This window comes from Neolamprologus brichardi, chromosome 4, assembly GCF_056152115.1.
Source record: "Neolamprologus brichardi isolate AB-2024 chromosome 4, ASM5615211v1, whole genome shotgun sequence".
Lineage (NCBI taxonomy): Eukaryota > Metazoa > Chordata > Actinopteri > Cichliformes > Cichlidae > Neolamprologus > Neolamprologus brichardi.
This window is the reverse complement of record NC_142107.1, coordinates 12579294-12599000: the sequence shown is the minus strand read 5'-3', so window position 1 is coordinate 12599000 and position 19707 is coordinate 12579294. Positions and strand designations below refer to the sequence as shown.

Sequence of the window (19707 nt, the reverse complement as noted above, 5' to 3'; positions counted from 1 at the left end):
CAGTGGGTTAATGTGTTCAGTATGGCTATGGGTTTGACCCTGGGGAGAGATGAAGCTGATAGGTTAACCCAGGGGCCGAAAGGTCAGCTAACCCCATAGCACTCTTCGAGGCTGAGCCCCGATTCAGCTGGAAATCCTGAAGAGAGACCCCTTCAACCCACACATCACCCTGCATGCAGTTGCGAGCGCCAGCTGTTTAGAAGAGAATGGAAGGAGGGAGAAAAGAAGAGGAAGTTCAGCTGACAGGATGTGCTCCAGTCCCAAGACGCTCGATCACTCCCATCCATCCCACACTAGTTGTTATCAATCATACCAAGCATTTTCTTATGTTCATTTCAAGCTATTCCCCCTCATAAAAGCTGAGTTGTAATATTTTTTTAGTGTCACAGCTATAAATAATGCATTTAATTGGGATACCAGTTTCTGAAAAGGTTCTGGTGTTAAAAACAAATACATACAATGCACTCCTCCCGGTGGCAATAAACTCTGTCTCCTCCTCAGCCCATCATAACCTCTTGGTAACCTCACCACCATCACCACTGTCATTATGGCCATCACACTAATCACGCTTGGCCCCAGCTGTAAAGCCACAGTTTAACTCCCATGTCCGTTGCTAAATAACTCCAACATGCCCCGGTTGTAAACACTTAAACACTTAGCACACTGCTATACTGGAGGGATTTGTCAGATTTTTCCCCCTACACCATAAGGTCATTGTTACTTCCCTCTGTTTACTGATTAAGTTCATCTCTTGCTTTCCCTCTTTCTGGGGAGTTCCCAGGTGCTTCAAAGGCATAGTGTGAAGTGTGAGCAGACTGTATCAAAACAGGAAAAGAAATAGTTTGACATCACTATGGGGAATTTAATGCTGTGATTCTTATTATATGTCAAGCAAAAGCTCAGTAGCAGGATCAGACTGAATTTGCATTTGGTCTCTTAGATGTTAAGAGAAAGATCAGATGGTAGCGTAACTGTGTGAAAAAAGGTTGAATCACTGGTTAGCGTGCTTCTTTCTCACAGCAAAAAAGCAAATAATGAAAGGTGTTCAGTCAGAGTAGTACATTCTAGAAGTTAGTTGCATTACACTGTATGCCATGAGAAATTGGGCCTAATCCAAAACAGGTGCCAAATAACAATAACCTGCAGAGATGACAGTGTCATTCAAGCTGCTCCTGGTGGAGATGGGACTGTTTTCTAAAAGCCATTCTCAGGAGGATTCAACATGGGTGCTCCCATGAGTACAATGAAGCTTCACAAAAAGGGCTGACTCATTCAATGCCGGAAATTAGATTACAAGCACGTGACAGACTCACATAAACAAAGAAGCTCATGCACAAATACAACCTGTTACATTCTCTCCAACTGAGAAATAAAGAAAATTAACAGTGAGCGTAGGTAGTTTTATGGCGCAAGTCTTGCAACCGTCATTTTACACTGGGAGGCAAATCCACCTCCCCTACAGAAACACATTCCCGAAGAGAGGGCATATGGAGCCAATTGCTGGAAAAATTACCCAACCAACCTAAAAGCCTGCTCACTGTCAGACACTGATGTACGTTCCTGGAAACCTCAGGAAAAAAAAGTGTCTCAGCATCTGAACATATCACACAAAACATTAATATTAAGAGGATCTCACTTTTTTTAGCGGAAAAAAAAGGGTTTTAGTATTTAACTTTCCCCGATCAGATTGTTTTAAGCGTTGTGTGTTGTCACTGACTACTACTCCTGCTGCATTTCACCCAGAACTAACTGACTGGAAGAGGGCCAGTGTGACACGTTTCTCCATCCAAATAAATTTCCCTTAAATGTGTGAAATCACGCTTGATTCTGCACACAGGGGAAGTAAACTGTGGGAGTGGCTCAGCTAAGTAAACACATTTTGTAAAGTGAATCGCTCAGTCATGGACAGACATTTTACAGATGTTTAGAAAATGTAGATTCATGATTTGATAGGTTGTGAAACTCAATGGTTTTTTAATTGGGGAGGGAGGGGGCAGGCATTATTACGCTATTATCCATCATATTATTTAACCAGAAAAAAAACATCTTGTCCAAGGTGCAGAATGAAATGCAGTGACACTGCATTAAAAGTGAAAAACAAATACGAATTTTCAATTGTTTGGAATTCAGAGTTTTCAGAGACGTGGGAAGCTTTTTGAATTTCTAATAAGAAGAGGGACGTTTTGGCCTTCTCTGATAAGATCACATAACATCAACTTTCTGGGCTACATTTCAAGCAGGATGAATATCAAGAGAAAGCTGCCTTTGAAATACAATCACAAGGGAAGAAAAGCCCTGAGTCTGCAGTATTTTTACATCCTCTGTTTCAAGATAAAAGCGCATCTAAGTTTGTGTCAGATTCCTATGATTTCTGCACATGTAGAGTGCATCATGGCTTTAACCTTATTTATCCATAGTTACCAGAATGTTAAGCCTTAATGGGGACATAGGAGTGTTGAAATATTTATTTTAGCATATCTCTTGCTTTTCAGCACATTGTAAGAGCAGAGGAGCCACTAAGCGTTCCACATTGAATGCAGGACAGGATTGGCACAAGTTCATGGTTTGATTTTCCCAAGCTGTGATTTTTTTTTTCCTTGCAAAGTGCAAAGATGGCTATATGATGGCGACCTTGGTGTACATGCATGTGAAATGGTGTGTAGCAGCTGAATCAGAAGTGTGTGTTGGTACTGAGGGCCTCACTCATGTGTGTAGACTGTGTAAACAAGGGCTGGGTAGCTTCAGACGTGATGGCTATCAACCAGTCCAGATACAGGAGTGACAGGTCTTATCTGGCAACGCGATTGGCTGTATACGGTACGTCTCTGTGTGTGCAACAACTCACGGTGTGTTTTAGGATTTTTCTCTGCAGATCTGTCAAAGAGCAAGCTTAAGAAATAAATAAGAAAGCAAACTGAACACGCTGGCACCGCCACCATCTTTGTGCTATCATTGTGACAGATCACTACTTGAAATCTCGCTGCTCCGCGCTGCTCTGTTAGCTTTACACGTCAGGAAATGAAATTCAAGTGCTGTGTGTAAAAAGGAACTTTGGGTGTGTGTGTGTCACAGGGTCACTCTATATCGCTGACCAAAGAGGACTGCTTTGGTGGGCGTGTGTGGGAGGCAGAAAACCGTCATGCTGGTTTTTACAACAAAATGAGATCCCACTATATTTTGTAATTATGCAACAAAAAATGGTAAATTTACTATTTTCAGGAAGTAATTAGCTTCCTTCATGTGTATACAGAAAATTCAATCTTAAAGATTGATTATAAAAACTTCAAGAACCACCTTTAATGATGAGGAACATGAACCTGTTTTTGTTTCTTGCTGAGTCAAGAAACGTCATAGAAATTTCTAACATACAAGCAAACAAACAAAAAAAGGTGTTTTACCTGGGATTCAAACGTGATGTTTCTTCCATTTAAAAAGGAAGTGATCTTTTATTTTTTTCTCAAGCATTTATAAAACGTTATAAACTGTAAATAAACAACACGTGACTACATGTGCTTTTAGGGGAATTTTACTTTTACCCTAACTTACCACACACCTCTAAGGAGAAGTCTGACCACAGTGCCTTTTTTTCTGAGCATTCTCACCATATTTTACGATACCTCTTTCTGACAGCTTGACATTAAGACATCATTTATCCTTGGAGCTGACAGCTTGACACCATCCTTCTAAATTCATCAGAGGCATAATGAAACATCTCTAGCTGACAATGTTTCTTTTGGTAAAGTCCAGAGTATCACCAGACTTTCTAACGAAGAAGACAAGTGCTGACCTGACCTTTGACTTGACCTTTTCTCCACAGAGAAAAGGAATGAGCAACTCTGTTTGAGAGAACTGACGCCCAAAAATTTTAGTCTTTTCCATTTAAATTTGATTCTTCCTCTTTATAAGTCGTTAAAGGTCACTCAGAGCTGATGCGGTGAATCTCCCTCTGCTGGAAAATTTTCAGATTTTCTGTGTAAAATTAGGGAAGGGAATAAAAAAAAAAAACAATCATTTGTCATAATTTTCTTAGCTGAACAGATTCGACTCTGCCAGCTGGCTAAAGTTCAAACGTGGTGTTCAGTGGCCTGGGAGTGACGTTCTCACCATGCAGTGACAAGCCCAGAGTGTTTGAGGTGGTCTCTCAGCCTGGATTCTGAATCCAGGAGTGAAATGGCCTGTCAGAGTGATGTATGATGTAGGAGGGGATGAGGGTTGGCATCCTGGACTTGAGAACTTCTACCATGCTCCTTCACTTTACACTGGCTCATATATGTCCATGCAACCTTTTTTCTTTCTAAAACATCAATTTAAAAAAATACTGTACATACAAAAAACTTTCAGATTACAGATGTGCCCTTAGCAAGAAGTTGAGAGCATTTTTTAAAATTGAAAGATGGTTTAATTTAAGTCTAAGTAAATTAAATAATCTCCACTGACAGTAATTAAATAAAAGCACTGACCTGGACCAAAAACAAAATGAGAAGCGACTTAATCAGAGAAATAAAATGTCTGTTACAGATAGTCGTATAAATATATTCTGGTAATCACTTTTCCAGAAAGCTAAAGGGAAATGTTGCCTTCAATCAACATGTGCTTTCTCATAACATGAAGCTCACGTCATATTTACCATAATTGAAAGTAAACCCACAATTCTTTCTAATTCACCGCCTCTTCTCATTTTCACTCTTGGATCTGCACCATTATTTCTATCCTCCCCCAACCCCCTTCCTTCTCCCCAATCCCACCCCCAAAACTCTCCCACACCCCTTGCCCCCACCCCTTGCCTTGCCACTGCCTCTTTGCATTGATGCTGATAATTACCACTGAATGGATCTGCAGATTCCCATGGATGTCAGTGGAGCCTTTGGCCTGCTCTGTCACTCCCCTCCTCCTCATCCTCTGCTGCTTACCGAGTCTCTCCTTCCCCTACTCAATGAGGATTAGGAGTGAGTAAGAGAGGCAAGTGATGGAGAGCATGATAGATGGTGCTTGCCCAGACCGAAGGATGGTTTGTCATGCAACCACCTTATCTAAGTCACCCCTCCAGTCCAGTCAAGGCTGTCACAGTGAATAAGCTGTGCAGTATCTATTACCTTAATGTCACTCTCACTTTGAAGTCGTTTTATTGATGAAGTTCTTACTTGGGAAAATACAGCCAAAATACACTCAAGGTAAATCTCATGACACGTGAAAACCTGTTGGAAATAGGTTTTCTCCATAAAAGAACAATTGTGGAAAAGAAGGAGAAAGGGCAGGGTATAGCAGATTCCCACCATTTCTTTTTTGCAAGCAAAGCTGAGCGGATCGACGTCATGGACATTGGGAGCCCACGCATCCTCGGCATGCCAGAGGTAACCGATACCCAGTCGGTGTTCAACCAAGCTCAAAAACCCACTAAAGCTGCTTTCGTCCAACAAAGTCCAAAAAGGGGCCAACCCTGTGCACCACAGTTAATCACATCACACCACAGGAAAGACGAAAGGCAAAGTATGAAAACTAGAGAGAGGAGCACTTTAAAATGGGTAAGAGACTTTACATGATGGGCACGATAAAGACAAAAACCTGCATGGAAAGAAGGAAAAAAATTACCTTATATTGACTATTTAAATCAATACGTACCAGCAGAGGCACATGCGTCACACGACTCTTTAGTGCAATATGTAATGTTCAACATGAAGCATGGACTCTCTCCAAGACCAAGTGGTAATTGTGTCATTTTTTCTTGGGATACAGCACCAATTTGAGGAAATGGTTTGGAGCGTGCTGAAAGGCATCAGTGCTGCAGGAGAGTTTGGAACCAACAAGGTTTGGCTCAGAGCTGTATGTCAACCACCTTCAAATTATCCTCATTAATGACAATTCCAAGGGGAAATGGTCATTTGTATGTGTGTGATAGTCTGGTATACAAGGGCTGTAATATTTCTGGATGCATACCAGTATGAAAAGTGGCATTCATTAGTTAGGGACACAGGTTTTACAGAGCTGAGCCATAGGCAGCCAGCAGATTTTCTGGCTCTGATTCTGTGTGAGAACCTAGGATGTATTATTTGATGTCATAGACCAGTCGAATGACAAATACCACCACTGCCCACAGTTTTAGAAAAAGTGTCATATTCTGTCAAATTCGGAATACATATGCTGACATTTTTTTTTTTTTTTAAAGGCAACAAGTACAAAGTACAGCTTTGAAAAATCATGTATTTTAATCATCACATATTTTTACAGGATAAAAATCTGTAATTAATAAAAGCAAATTAGCCATGCCTTGTGGGCACATACTCTCTCCTTGAACTTGAATATAAATGGAGACAGAGTAAACCTTATACCAGAACCATGTGGAGGCTTCAAGTTGTAAGAGTTCACTAGTTGACAAGAATCTTCACATCAAAGGTTTGTGACTTGACACTTCTTGTTGAAATACTTCCTGATGCTGATAGCTACATAAATACTCCATGTAGAGGAGAGGTTGAATGAAAAGGCAACCTATCATTATCCCATCCCTTCTTCCCGTCTCCCCCGTATCATTTCCCAAGACTGTTTACCACAAACACAACAGCAACGCTGCCTGAGCTTATTATGGACAGCCAAGCTGCAACACGTTGCCAAGTCCTGCCCCATGGCCTGGGCCTAGCTCTGTTGTCTTGGTAACACAGCATCCAAGAACAGAGGGTGGGGGGGTTGTGTGATAGTGCTGGAGGTGGTGGTAGAGTGTTTGAGGGGGAGGCTCGCATGATGTCATCTTGTGGCATGGAGGGGGCCAATCAAACCCTGAGAAAATTATGTCACCTTTTGTTGAGCCGGTCCATTCAAGGCTATAGAAGTGCAGTGAATTGAGAGCTGCCGAGAGGTCATTTTTTCCCCCCTGAGTTGTGTAAATGTGTATGTGTGTGAGAAAAGGGAGGAGAGAAAAAAGGGGGGAGGCAGACAAGCAGAGAAGTGCATTGTGGACATGCTAATGTTGTTGAACATAAGCAGGGCCATAAAGATGTCACAAAGCTCAACTTCCAAAACATCACCACCGGGGCCTTTATCCCGCTTGTCGTCTTTTTTTTCAGACGGCTATGACCTCGTCCACCTCAAATTTGAGTCTTAATATGATTCCTATGATGCCCGAGACAAGTTGTCAAGCACTAGAATAAAAGCCTGAACAAACTGTAATGGAACTTGCCCAGTCAGCTTTGTTTTATCACTGAGGCAAGGACAACAATAAGTAACCCCTTGAGGAATAATTACACCCTTAGCAACTATACACTCCTTCACCTATGTGGCATTCCCTCTCTCCACATGGCCCTTAGCTCCCACCCACCCTGACGCAGACTTTATTGAATCGTAACTGAAATGACAGCGAAAGACAGCTGAATGGGAAGTCACTGCCGAAATGCTGAAGTCACTCATACTAAATGAAAACACTGCATGCATTAACGTATGTTGAATATTTTTGGGACAAGACGAGGGATCTGTGGGGATTTCTTCCACAGTATGGTTGGAAACTCCCTGCATTTTGACACACGTTGACCTATTATGTGACATTAAGCACTTCTCCATCAACATCATACGTGACACGTTTGTAGAGTGTAAACTCAGCAAAATGATGTCATCTTTTTACTGTTACTTCTACAAATTTTTTTGTGATTATAGTAAGTGATGCATTTACACATTACATTGTAACATCACCTAAAAATATACATTCAGTATTTTGCGATTGCCAGTAAAACTATTAAAAATCACTGTTTCAATTTAAATGTAACATAGTACATTTTTACTGTAAAGTTCACCTTTACCTTGTCTTCCTTTGAAGAAAAAAAAAAAAAGATAACACCCCATTTATTCCTCAAATGCTAGACTAGCACATACTGGCCTAACTAGTAAGGAAGCCAGCATGAATAACCGTAACAACGAACACCACTGAAACATCCAACCATTTATCTCATGTATCTGGAATGACAACACAAACAAACAGCGGCTTGGATACACCTTTTAATTTCTGCTAACAGGGCTTAACAAAAACAACAAAAGCTATGGAGTCATAAATCATAATGAGAATAAACTGCTTGACAGGATTATTAACTGAAATTAGCAGAAGCTGCCAATGTGTCACAATGAAATGCAGCATAAGAAGGAGAATTCATGGTTTTACAATAATGACAATGGCTTCTTTGTCGCTGCAGTAAGAAGATGAAAATCACATATCCACTGACTGAGTGATTCATCTGATTAATCTCAATCACATGTGCATTAAGTCTTTTTACACAGTAGGAGACATTTTTTGTGCTCCTCCCTGGATAAACTTTCTTAAAGTTTTAGAAGAGCCACTTTGAAAACAGTCACATTACCAAAAATGACAAAAATGACACAGTAAATGCTGAAGTTACTGAATGAGCGACACTGTAATTAAAATCTGCAAAACAAGAGAAGATACATAGATGGCGGGAAATTATCATTTCTATTAAAATCAATTAGAAAAATAAAGTCAAACAACATGCTGTATCCATCAAAGTAACTATGGTAAATATATGACTCTTCTATAGAGCATTTCTCCAGATGGGGCTGACTGATCTGTTCCATGATGTCTGAGCAGCAAAACGCGATTCACCGTCCTGCTGCGTTTATGTCATAGCTTCTCCAAGCTCACGCTGCTCACTGAATCCTGAGAGCTAGATTGCCAGTGTGGGAGCTCATGTTGTCGGCAGCCTTGCCAGGAGCAAACATCTGCTTCAGAGGATGCTGGTCCAACAGTCCAAACCGGGATTTAGTATGATCCTGGAAACATAAGACAGAAACTAATGACTGACTGGAGCCCAAAACCACTTACTTGAATATTGAGACATTTCTCATACCCGCGCTTAAGAAAAAAAAAGATAAGTATAGGATCCTTTATAACAATGTTTTGCTTAAAATGTTGAGTCAAGGCTTTATAAAGTTACGTTAAATAATTATTAAATTAATAAAACATCAAAACTGATCAACTACTGCGCAGCTGATTACTTTAGCAGAACAGAACTGGCTCTTTTCAAAAAACTGCTGACAAAAGAAATGGGCCTGAGGAGAAGAATTACCCACAACCTCATTCGCTGCTGAAATTATCACATTATGGTGTGTTGGCTAACTCCAGATGCCTTTGTTGGATACAGCATACCAGGCCAGGTAATCATGCAAATGAAACTAACTATTTTTCATAAAAGAAAAGAAAGATAAGTCCATCTTTAAGACTAAAGATAGAAATATAAGCACATTGCTTAATAAGCAGCTGAACAGCTGAATTATTTTCTGAATTCTCATCTAATGTGGCTTCAACATCTGCTTTTAAGATGACATAATACACAGAGGTGCTCTCCTGACAATCCAGGCTTTGCTTTACCCTCCACAAAATGACATGACGTTGTCTACCACCCACTCAACCCTGCATGTTTTATGGCAGAAAAGTGGCAGGACGGGCCTGCCCTGCTTGTTCTTTGCCCGGGGAAGGAACATGTCAGAGGATAAGCAGTCATCTATCAATTTTTCCTATCTTCTTTCTGCTTGTCTGCACCTCTGAGTTGGTTTACCTGTGAGTAGTCACGTTCCATCAGCGTACAGTATAGCCTCATTCTTGTACTCTTTCTTCATGCGCCTACTTCCTCTCCCACTTTTTGTTACCACTACACATTCTTAGCTACCCTTCTTTTTTTCATTGTGGTTTTAGTTTTGAAAATCAGGCAAAGGAGGACAGATTTCCTTTACCTGACTTTGTGCATCTCTTCTGGCCTCCATTCTGGATTTTCCCTTCCCACGTTTCTCTCACATGCCTCACCCTGGAGCACAGCCAAGCAGAGAAACATCAGCATACAGCACCAGGTTTCAACCTGCCTCTGAGTCTACGCCTGCCTGTGTATGTCTCTCTCTGCCTGAGGCTGCAACTGAGGCCTGCCCCTATCACCATCCCTCATCAGCACATCTACTGTACCTGTCTGCTGGCACCCTGCCATCCATACACAGTTCTCCTCCATTTGGTGAGAGAACAAGATGGAAGGGAAGAAAAAAAAAGATAAGGCAAGCCAAAAAATCTACAGAAAATGACTACTCATGTTGAGGTCAAGCAGATCTGACGTCCAATGAGAACACCCAGGAGTATCCTGAGAGGCACAAATACAGTACCACTCATTCAGTTGGCTGGGTGCACTGTGCAATCCCATCAACAGGTTTCTTTGAAAGCCACCGACTCTGTGGTGGGCCATCAAAGCATATCTTCATTCAGTTCCACTGAAAGGATCTGAGGCTCCTGAGAGAAGTTGTGTTTGAAGTGATATCTCTGTGTCCCTGCATTCTTTACTGTGCTGTCATGACTTGGGTTACACAATAAAAAAAAACAGCAAGAACACGGGCATGAATCCAGTGGCACCACCCTGATCACATCTCTCATATATGTGAACTACCACTTCTTCGTCTGTTTATTTAGTCAACATACCATACTGTGGTTGTTTATAGCAACAGTCGCTGCTCCTCATAAGATGACAGTGTGTGTAATCATGTACTCCTAGGCTTTAAGATCAAACAAAAGACAGAATCTTACCTGTTGAATCTCTTGAGGTCATGTTTCCATTACTCAGCCCCTTCTTGGTGATCATCTGAAAAAGATAAAGAATGGTGAAATAAAGTGATTCAGAGAGAGGTGCACATATAAGACAAAAGAAAAAAAAACTGGAGTCAAATTTTATCTTGACCAACACTGCCCAAACTTGTATTAAGAAACTTTGATAACTGTAAATGACTAATGGCAAATGTTCCCTTGATTTACAGATGCCATAAGATTAACCCGCAGTGTTGTATAATCTCTGAGTCTTGTTGGGTGTTAAAATGAAATCATTTAGTACACTTGCTTGAACTGATTTTGATTATGTTAATATTCCTATAATTAATTATATGGTTTCCCATTTTGGCCTCTAAATATTATAACAAGAAAAAACAGAGAGAAGGAAACAACAGTACAATAAGGATTACAGGTCATGTGCACTTTATCTTTTTAAAATAAATGAATAGTACATAAGACAACTTGCTTCCTCTCCAGTGTCTGTAAAAACAACAGGTCTCTCACAGACATACAAATCATAAGTGACTTGACTCATTTAAGGAAAGTCACTTACTCATGGAAAATTATATTTCAAATTAGAGCCAAAAAAGCTGCAGTATGTAGAAGTCTTTTTTTTTAAATGGCATGTTCAGGGTTAAGCAGCTGGCATAGGCAGCTAAAGGCAGTACCGGTTTTCTAGTCTTTACCTCTGCTAATTCACTAAATGGGAGAAATAATATCCTGCTATGAGTTGGTAAAATCTGTGCACAAAGCTTTGCTCCACTGTCTGTGAGTGAAACCCCAGTACACTTCTGATATCTCTGTCTGTGAAATGGACCCATACAGCTGACAGATGTAGCTTGCTAACCTAGCTTGCTAGCATTAGCTGATAACTAATAGCTCATAATTACCCTAAACATAGCCACTTTAAACTCAAGAAATTTAACATGCCTCTTTTATATGGAGTCTATGGGCACTATTGTTTGCTAGCTCTAATAACTGAAATTTGTGAGCATGTTGTACATGTAGAAGTTAACCATATGAAAAAGAACAAAAGCAGAAAATGACTCATATATGCATGACTGGATATAAAAATAAGTGAAAGCAGTACTTTCGCAGAAACTAAAAAAAAAAGTCAAATCCGGATTAGAAACTGAGATCTACGTTTCATCTTTGCTTAATGTAAATCTAGGGTTTCAGGGGAGCTCTGCAAAACCTGGCAGCCCGGGCAAATTTAAGCAGCCAAAGTAGCTTTTCCATTGTAACATTTAAAATTTATTTGGTGTGCTGGTTTTATTTTATGAGGTCAACAGGTTCAGGTAGATACTGAATCAAGACTCTTGCAGGTTTCTACAGCACACGTTAAGAGGCTGGACCAAAGACAGCGTCGGTCACTCTTCATCCATTCCAAGACAAAGGCGCTCTCTGCTTCTGAGTTTCATTGTCCCAGAACTGTTGCCTTGGCAACAAAGGCACTGTTTCCAAGTGACACAAAGCCTAAACTAAAAAAACTCTCCTTTTCAGGTTGAAGGCTCCAAGAGTTGAGGGGAAAACAGCAATAACAGGACGGTGGGGAGAGAAACTGAATACCGGCAAATTGCTTCCCAGAGTTTCTGGAGGACATGGTAAAATGATTCTTTCTTTCCTCTGCCTTTTAAAATACCTTTCCCTGGCACTAGGCACCATAGGTAGTTGTGTGCTGGTCCCATTTCTTTTATATCCTTTCTTATATTTCCGTTTTTTTCTAGCTATCATACTGTGCTAAGTGAGTTATCATGTACACCAGCAGACTGGAGCTGCATGTGGCTAGGCTAAGCCTCCAGATGAGGTAATGTTTAGAGAGTTGGTGAGCCAGCAGAAGGGTTGGTCAGGTCTTGATTAGCTCAGGGGTAGGGGCTCTCTTTAATATTGGACACCCCTTTGTCTGGTCAGATTACTACCTTATGAAAAACTACTCCTGCTGACACGCCTATTGGGATCAGAGCTTCCTGCTTGCTACATCATCCTGCTTATGAGTTCTCCACACACAGGAAAACACTTTCAAGCAACAACACTTTCACACACACTTGCAACTCTCACAAACTCTCAGAAGCACAGTTACTGAGAAACTCTCAAGACCTGTGCATGCATTTACACGACACTCCCAGGAGCACTCACTGATATCACCTCCTAGGGCCTCCTCTTTGCCATTTGTGTATGCCATGACCGCAGTTGACGACCTCAAGATGGAAAACAACCTGCAGTTATTAACAAGGCCAGATGACACACAAACACACGCTCATGCACGCTCACTTGTTTTTATTGTGGTCGTCTCCTCCGGCCACTCTCCAATGAAAATCACATGATGGACCTCTTCCAGCTAAAAAAAAAAAACCCATCTGAGAATCTCGACCACAAAAACATCAATAAACATTTTTTTCTATTTATGTAAAAAAAAAAAAAACCCCAGCAGATTCATAGGGGAAGCTTTAAGGGGATTTTAATCCTAGCAGTCTTGTAAAAAGGGCTCAGGCTATAGGATGATTTCAATTATTTGATATAATTTCTGATGGTCCATTAGTTCAAAATAAAGCTCTGATTATAAGAGATGTGTAAACAGAAAGCTGCAAACAAAACCTTCATCCGAGTCTGTAGCAGAGCTTTGCTTTTTTCCAGATGTGTAATTGACTGTTAATTAGTGGTGGCTTTATTTCTGCAAATAAACCGTGTTTAAACTGAAGAACAACGGAATAAAAGCAAAACTCTGGTGTGTTTGACCACATTGCAAACTTCAACACCTCTCTTTTTCTAGTGGAGACAAGCCTATAGTAGCAAATGCTCATATGTCTGCATTGCACTTTGTGAAAACAAATACTTGTAGGTGTATACACACAAGTATTGAAGTACATATATCCATACACACACACACACACACACACACACACACAAATCAGTCAGGGACACTGGCACAACCTTGCGCCAGCGGTCCTTTAAACCAGTCATGTGAAACGACCCGTTCCTTTCTGCAAATCAGATTACATCTCCGAGCTGAGCTAAGGTCTGCAAGTCTACACACACATTCAAAGTTTGGTGGCTATACTCAGACACAAATACACAAAAACACCCACACACACACGCACTCAGTTAATCAGATTTTTCCCCACAAAACTTCCTGTCTTTGTGAATGTACAAAAAAAAATTGACAGCATCGGACATTGGCCAAAATAATCATTAAAAAAATGCAATATCCAGTAAATTTATCGCAGATTCCTTTGATTCCACATTTCATTAAAAAGAAATATATATTTTCATAGAAGGCTGAGATAAGCCTTCTTTCAGCAGCCTTCGACTGCTGTTTGGCAGATCAGCTATGGAATGAACACATGCGGAAACATGTTTATAGCGTATTTGGCAGGAATGCAAATGATAGATGATTCACAAATGATTCAAATCCTATTCAAGTTACCATGCTCCAGGAAAATAACAGTTTATCAAGCTTAAGTAAGTGTCAATTTGGCTTTGGTCAATGATTTTACTTTAAACAAGCCTTATTATTCTATGGAGTAATGAAGTTTGGGTTAGCACATAAATAAGCACGGTGTGGCAAAGTTATTATACACAAGTTCTGTGTGCATATCCTTAATGACTGCTTGGTTCTATGATACGCTGCTGAACACATCTAACATCTCTGTGCATTTTAGCTTCAGTGGTCAGATTCGTAACTATTTGCAGTTTTTTTTTTTAAGTTACAGTGTTAAAGAGGATGCTTGGCTTGATGCTGGTGGACTGTTTGGCTTAATCAAATCCAGACAGTTGGAGAAGTATAATCTGTCTCTACACAATCTATGTTAAGTCTCTACTTTTTTAGTCTACTCTCCGTCTACTACCACCTACCATTTATGTCTTTAAAAATGTTTTAAGGAAATCTAAATTACTTTTGAGTCTGGAGGAAGAATCAATACTTTTCAGTTTCCATTATAAAAACAAAGAAAATTCTTCATGGATCTACTGCATAGCTGAATGCCTTTGCCTGTTTTGCCCTTGGTGCCACAAAGGTCAGAAAGTGGGAAGCTGTGGGTGGCAGGTTGAGACAGGGTGCCTACAATGGGGTGTCAGGACTCTGTCAGTCAGTCCAACTCAACTGGGTCATTCTCTCTTCACAATGATATTTGAGAAAACCAGCAATGGGGACCGGCTGCACAGGGAATGGAGGAACAGAGGCACCGCACCCTGGTTTAGGTTGCACTGGATGCTGAGATAAGACAACGGGAAGGGGAAGATTTGAGCAGGGCAACATGGGGAGCAAATCATGGCTACCATTACTCAGGAAGAATTCACTCATCTCTCAGATCACTTGCCACACCTGTGGAGGCCAGTGTCTAAATCACACAGTGCCACCAGTCAGAAGTTTAGAATTGGTCACCAAAGCCTCAGATTACAGTCAATGTAAATTGAGATAGCATAATGCCCACAAAAAGCTATTGAAGTGCAAGCTCTGGTTGTGTTGCCCAAAAAATAAAATAAACGATACAAATATTTAATATATGACACAAACCTTATTAGCTTCAACAATCCAAATCATGTCAATCAAGTAATAGTAAAAGTAATTTATCAAAAAAGCTGATTTATCCCTGTATCTAAGGCAAGGTAACAACACAAGAAATTATTCTCTACAACCATATGCCTTATTTTTGTTATAACAGAACAAATGAAGGTGAAGGGTATCTAGTATCTGCTATGTAAGAGGTCCAGTGTCTAAACAGCTGTAATATGGTGCAAGACATTGATCAAAACAGTCTTAGCCACTGAGTTGCCAGTTGAATTTCTCATGTCTTATGGTTTTATCTGTACTATTTAGAATAAGAAAACGAGCAGTGTTCCACATTATAATTTGTGATGATAGCTGTCATTATTTTTGATATTTAGGATATTTGATAAAGTCATAGACCAATAGATCAATAAAAAAAAACTGTTATGATCCTACAATTAGAATAGATTGGTGGAAATGGAGATGCTGTGTGCTGTGCAACTCAAAAGACAGTCCTACAGTTCACTTACATTACAGTATGTGCACACCCACACACCCAAGCAAAATAAACCACAATGTAGTGTCTTCATCTGGAGTTTATTTCCTGCCCTCCAGTGTGACATATGGTTACTTGTTTCTGTTTTACACCTCTGAATCTTTCTGTTGAAGTTTTCTGGCAGCATATAAACCATTCATCACCAGAACTGGGACCGAACTTTGGTGACACGGGTCATGACCTTAGCTTTAGGTTAATGAAAATGTCCACATGGTGGATTAGGTTGGTGTTTGGATATAGTTTTTATCTCACCAAGTAGCAAGAAAGTACAAAAATCTGTGTTATATTGGTGTTACTGAAACGTAGGAGGATAATGAAGTTCAGGTGGTTCTAAAATAAGACATATTCAGTTCTAAGGGTGTGCAAAACCCCCGTTTTTGGAGGTTTGAGTGGGAACTCCCACTTGCTGTGCCATTAATTAACCATCATACACTGCACTTGAAGAATGTTAGACAAAGATCGAAACCGAGGCCTACGACTGGGAAAGTGTGAATCAAGCAAACGTGCTGCACCCCTCACTCATTCAAATGTACCTTATGTCATTTTGTTTTCCAAACCTGGCCTTGAACTCTTCCCTTTATCCATGCATACTTGGACAAAAATGTGTATCAAGTTTTACAAGGTGTGAAGTGAGGAAACAGTTTTATTCAGAAGCAGCTGTGGTAAAGATTCATCTAGTCTCAGATAAAAGTGTCACCTTCTACGACCCTTTTAAACCAGAAGGTGCAGTGACCAAGAATTGTCACAAGATCCATGAAATGTTAGTTTTAGAGCAAAGGTAAACAGCTTCTCCCATGGTGGGCCTGTACCCTACACAGAGTAAGCACATGTTTCCCATTGTGGTTGAAAGGAAAGGGGATTAAAGTGTAGCACAGCCGGAGCCACAGCTATACACCCCATGGTGGGATCAGAGTACTCTCAGGTCTTTGAGTATTGCTGATACAGCCAGTTAAAAGTGACTGGTGTGTAGGGAGAATGCATGGTCAGATCTAGCACTGATCCTCTAGAGTCCAACATTGGGGCCTTTTTTGACGTCTAAGGAGGCAGACATGTTACCATGTTGACAGCATGGCCTAACTATGGCCGATGGAGTAACACACACACACACAAAAAAAAACCCAGAATAGTTCAGGGTTATGGGAAGGTGTTGAAACAGACCGGATTTTATTTTCAGTGACCCAATGCTATTTTGATGAAAAAGAGATCACCAACTCACACTGAAAGCAGAAACAGAGGGAAAGAGTTGAAATGAGGGAAAAACTGTAAGTAGCAGATGGTTAAAGCTTGCAAATACAAGGTTCTCACCCCGAGGCCTCGAGGTCAAACAGGCCACATTTAGGTTCCACAGGGGAGAGTTAAGGCAGGAGACTGTGACTGTGCAGCCAATTAAAGGACACTTTAAAAAAAGCAAATAGTGGTAGGGACATTAAGGAAGATATGCATAGTGAAGCATATCTGCACATACCAAAAACTGCCAATTAACTAACACCCCATGAAGCTCAGCTGTGACTGCTTCTGCTGAAGAGCTTACATGTGCAGCAAGGACTTTTCTGTGGTGGGTCATAAGGGCTCTAAAATACAACTCGCTTTAAACAAGGCTTTAAACAGAAACGTCAAGAGCTCAGTAATGACAAATCACACACTAACATTTTTTTGAAAACCTTATACATTTATATAACCTTATATAAGTATCTTCTTATATTATAAGAAGAGCATTTAGCCCTGGCTATATAGAACTATCATAACATCCTTAAATGTGAGATTATTTCCCTGAAAATTACCCAAAGAGACAAAAGTAATAAAAAAAGAGAGACTAATAATGTACTTAGAAACTAATGAAGTCTGACATGCCGTAAACAGCCAGAAAGCAGCAGTTTTAACATAAATCTAGTGACTTACTGTACTCCTCCACCCTGTGAGATCAGATTCTCACCCAAGTTGACTACTCCAAACCATCATTCTTAAACTTTCGACCTCAAAATTCACACTCGTACGCATAGATACAAACTTCCTATATGTCTGCCCATCTTGCAGCAGTGGTGCATGCTTCTTTGCATGTTTGTGGGGGAATTTGAGGAGCGTGAATTATGTGCTGGGCGTTTGTGCAGATTTGCAGGACTTTCTCACCCACAAAAACACTGTTTGGGTGAAGCAGTACGGCATGTTAATGAGCATGTGCGTGGTTGTGTTTTGAAACTGGAAACAGATTTATGTAGTGTTTGGGATCAGCTCTGTAAAGGTCACACTAAACAAGCTAGCTCATTTCAGTAAACCCTATTCCCTTTCTGATCCAGGTGACTCTCGGCCAGTAGTTTCACGGCACACAGAACTGGCATAAAATCGCCATTCTGACCACTTTCTCCATCTTCATGACATCACTAATTTCCGATTCCAGTGACGCCGCACTGACATTCAGCTTCTTTGATTAATTGTTTCCTACAGGGCTCTTGCGAGTGTTTCCGTTTGAAAAATATAAATGACAAAAAATATTTTCTGGAGCCCTAAATTGCTAGATCCAAACACTCCTTCAGCTCCAAGCATTGACCACAAAGCAAGATGACCTGGCATGGGATAAAATATCAGCCACAGCAATAGTTTTCCTACTGACCCTGATCCCTCCAATAAAGAAGAAGTTAGAGGGGGTATCAGTCAAACTCTTGATTACAAACATCCTTCAGCGATTCATGTGCAATAGCATTTACTTAAACACACATTTGCGCATTAGTGCACAAGCCTAAAAGCATGTCTATGCATGCGCATGTTGTCAGTGCAGGCATTAGCAAAACATGCAAAATGTAAATGTCCCTAGATGCCAAAGTGGAAAAAGGTAGAATGAGAAACACCTAATCTGGCTAATCCAGCCAAAGATTAGGAGCAGGCAAATATTGCCAATAATAAACAAATGACTAACATTCTCAGTCTGTGTGGTTACAAGCCCAAGGGCTCCAGCTATAACCCAGCAGGGTCTGGATCCAATCCGTGCTGTTTATCAGTGCAAGCAGAAGTGGCCACTTGTGAAAGCTCTATGATAAACACTTGGGGGACAAACCGAGAATGGCTAACAGATCAGTATGACCAAATCACTCCTCTCAGTTTGATTTACAGATCTGACTTCAAGGCCCAAAGCACAGCATTCTCACCATATTATCGCCACTTCATTACTCACTCTGACACTACCTTCATGATATATTCTGTGGGGATGTGATTTAGCCTTGACCATCTCTAGTGACGGTCGCATATTTAGACACTTAAATGACAAGTTTGTCATAGCATTATGGCTGAATTAGTTAGCATGCAATCAGCAATGCAAAAATTCAGTAGATACACAGACAATGCGATTAAATAGACTTTTTTCCCAAGTCGTGTACTAGTTAAATAGGTAAATGCGACCACATGGACTTCAACATCACAAGCGGTGGTTCAGAAGAGCGACTGAACTAGTTTCCAAGTTTCTTAAATATGAGCATGTTTGTTTTTCTTTGTTAAAATATAACAAAAATAAATATAGTTAGAAGTAGAAGACATTTTTGATGCAAAAGACAGCTGAGCACTGTATTTTGTTCAGGATGATTGACACAAAACCGTTCGCATGTCGAGGTGTCACCATGGAGATTATGGCAAAATCATGTCTGATAGATACTGTGACTGACCATGAATTCCTATAAGTAGTAACAGAGCTGAGTAAATAGTATCTGTGTGATGAAACATGAAATCAAAGGTAAAGCAGTGAAAGTACTGAATCTCACCTTCATGCAGTGTACATGTGTGTTTTTTGTGGGTGTGGTGAGAAGTAAAAGTTTCCCTTTGCTCGAAACCACCTATTTTCTTTTGGCTCAGTGTTAAGATTCAAGACGGAAAAGTGCAGAGCAGGCGGCGCTTTCATTGTCTCGTCCACAGTGCTTTACCTGCTGTGCCCAGGGACTCAACGGGCCTAAAGGACTCTGTTACTTTAACCTTGTCCCCAAGTATGTCCCTGGCCAGCACAAAAGCCATCTGGGGTGCGGCTGAAAGCTTGAGTAACAAAATAACTCTTTCAATCTGCACACTGCATGGTTCTGACTGCAGGGTGCTAAGGTTGCCAATACCAAGACACTGGAC

General features: G+C 40.5%; 1 long non-coding RNA gene across 1 annotated transcript in view; it reads right to left on the bottom strand.

Moving 5' to 3' along the window:
• Positions 1 to 7970: 7970 nt before the first annotated feature.
• LOC102796266 (uncharacterized) overlaps positions 7971 to 19707 on the bottom strand; it is a 47220-nt gene continuing 35483 nt past the window's right edge. The window contains exons 5-6 of the long non-coding RNA XR_015718991.1: positions 10550 to 10604; positions 7971 to 8760 (exon numbers count right to left, since the gene is read on the bottom strand). This is a non-coding gene — a long non-coding RNA (uncharacterized LOC102796266). The remainder of the gene's footprint in view (positions 8761 to 10549; positions 10605 to 19707) is intronic.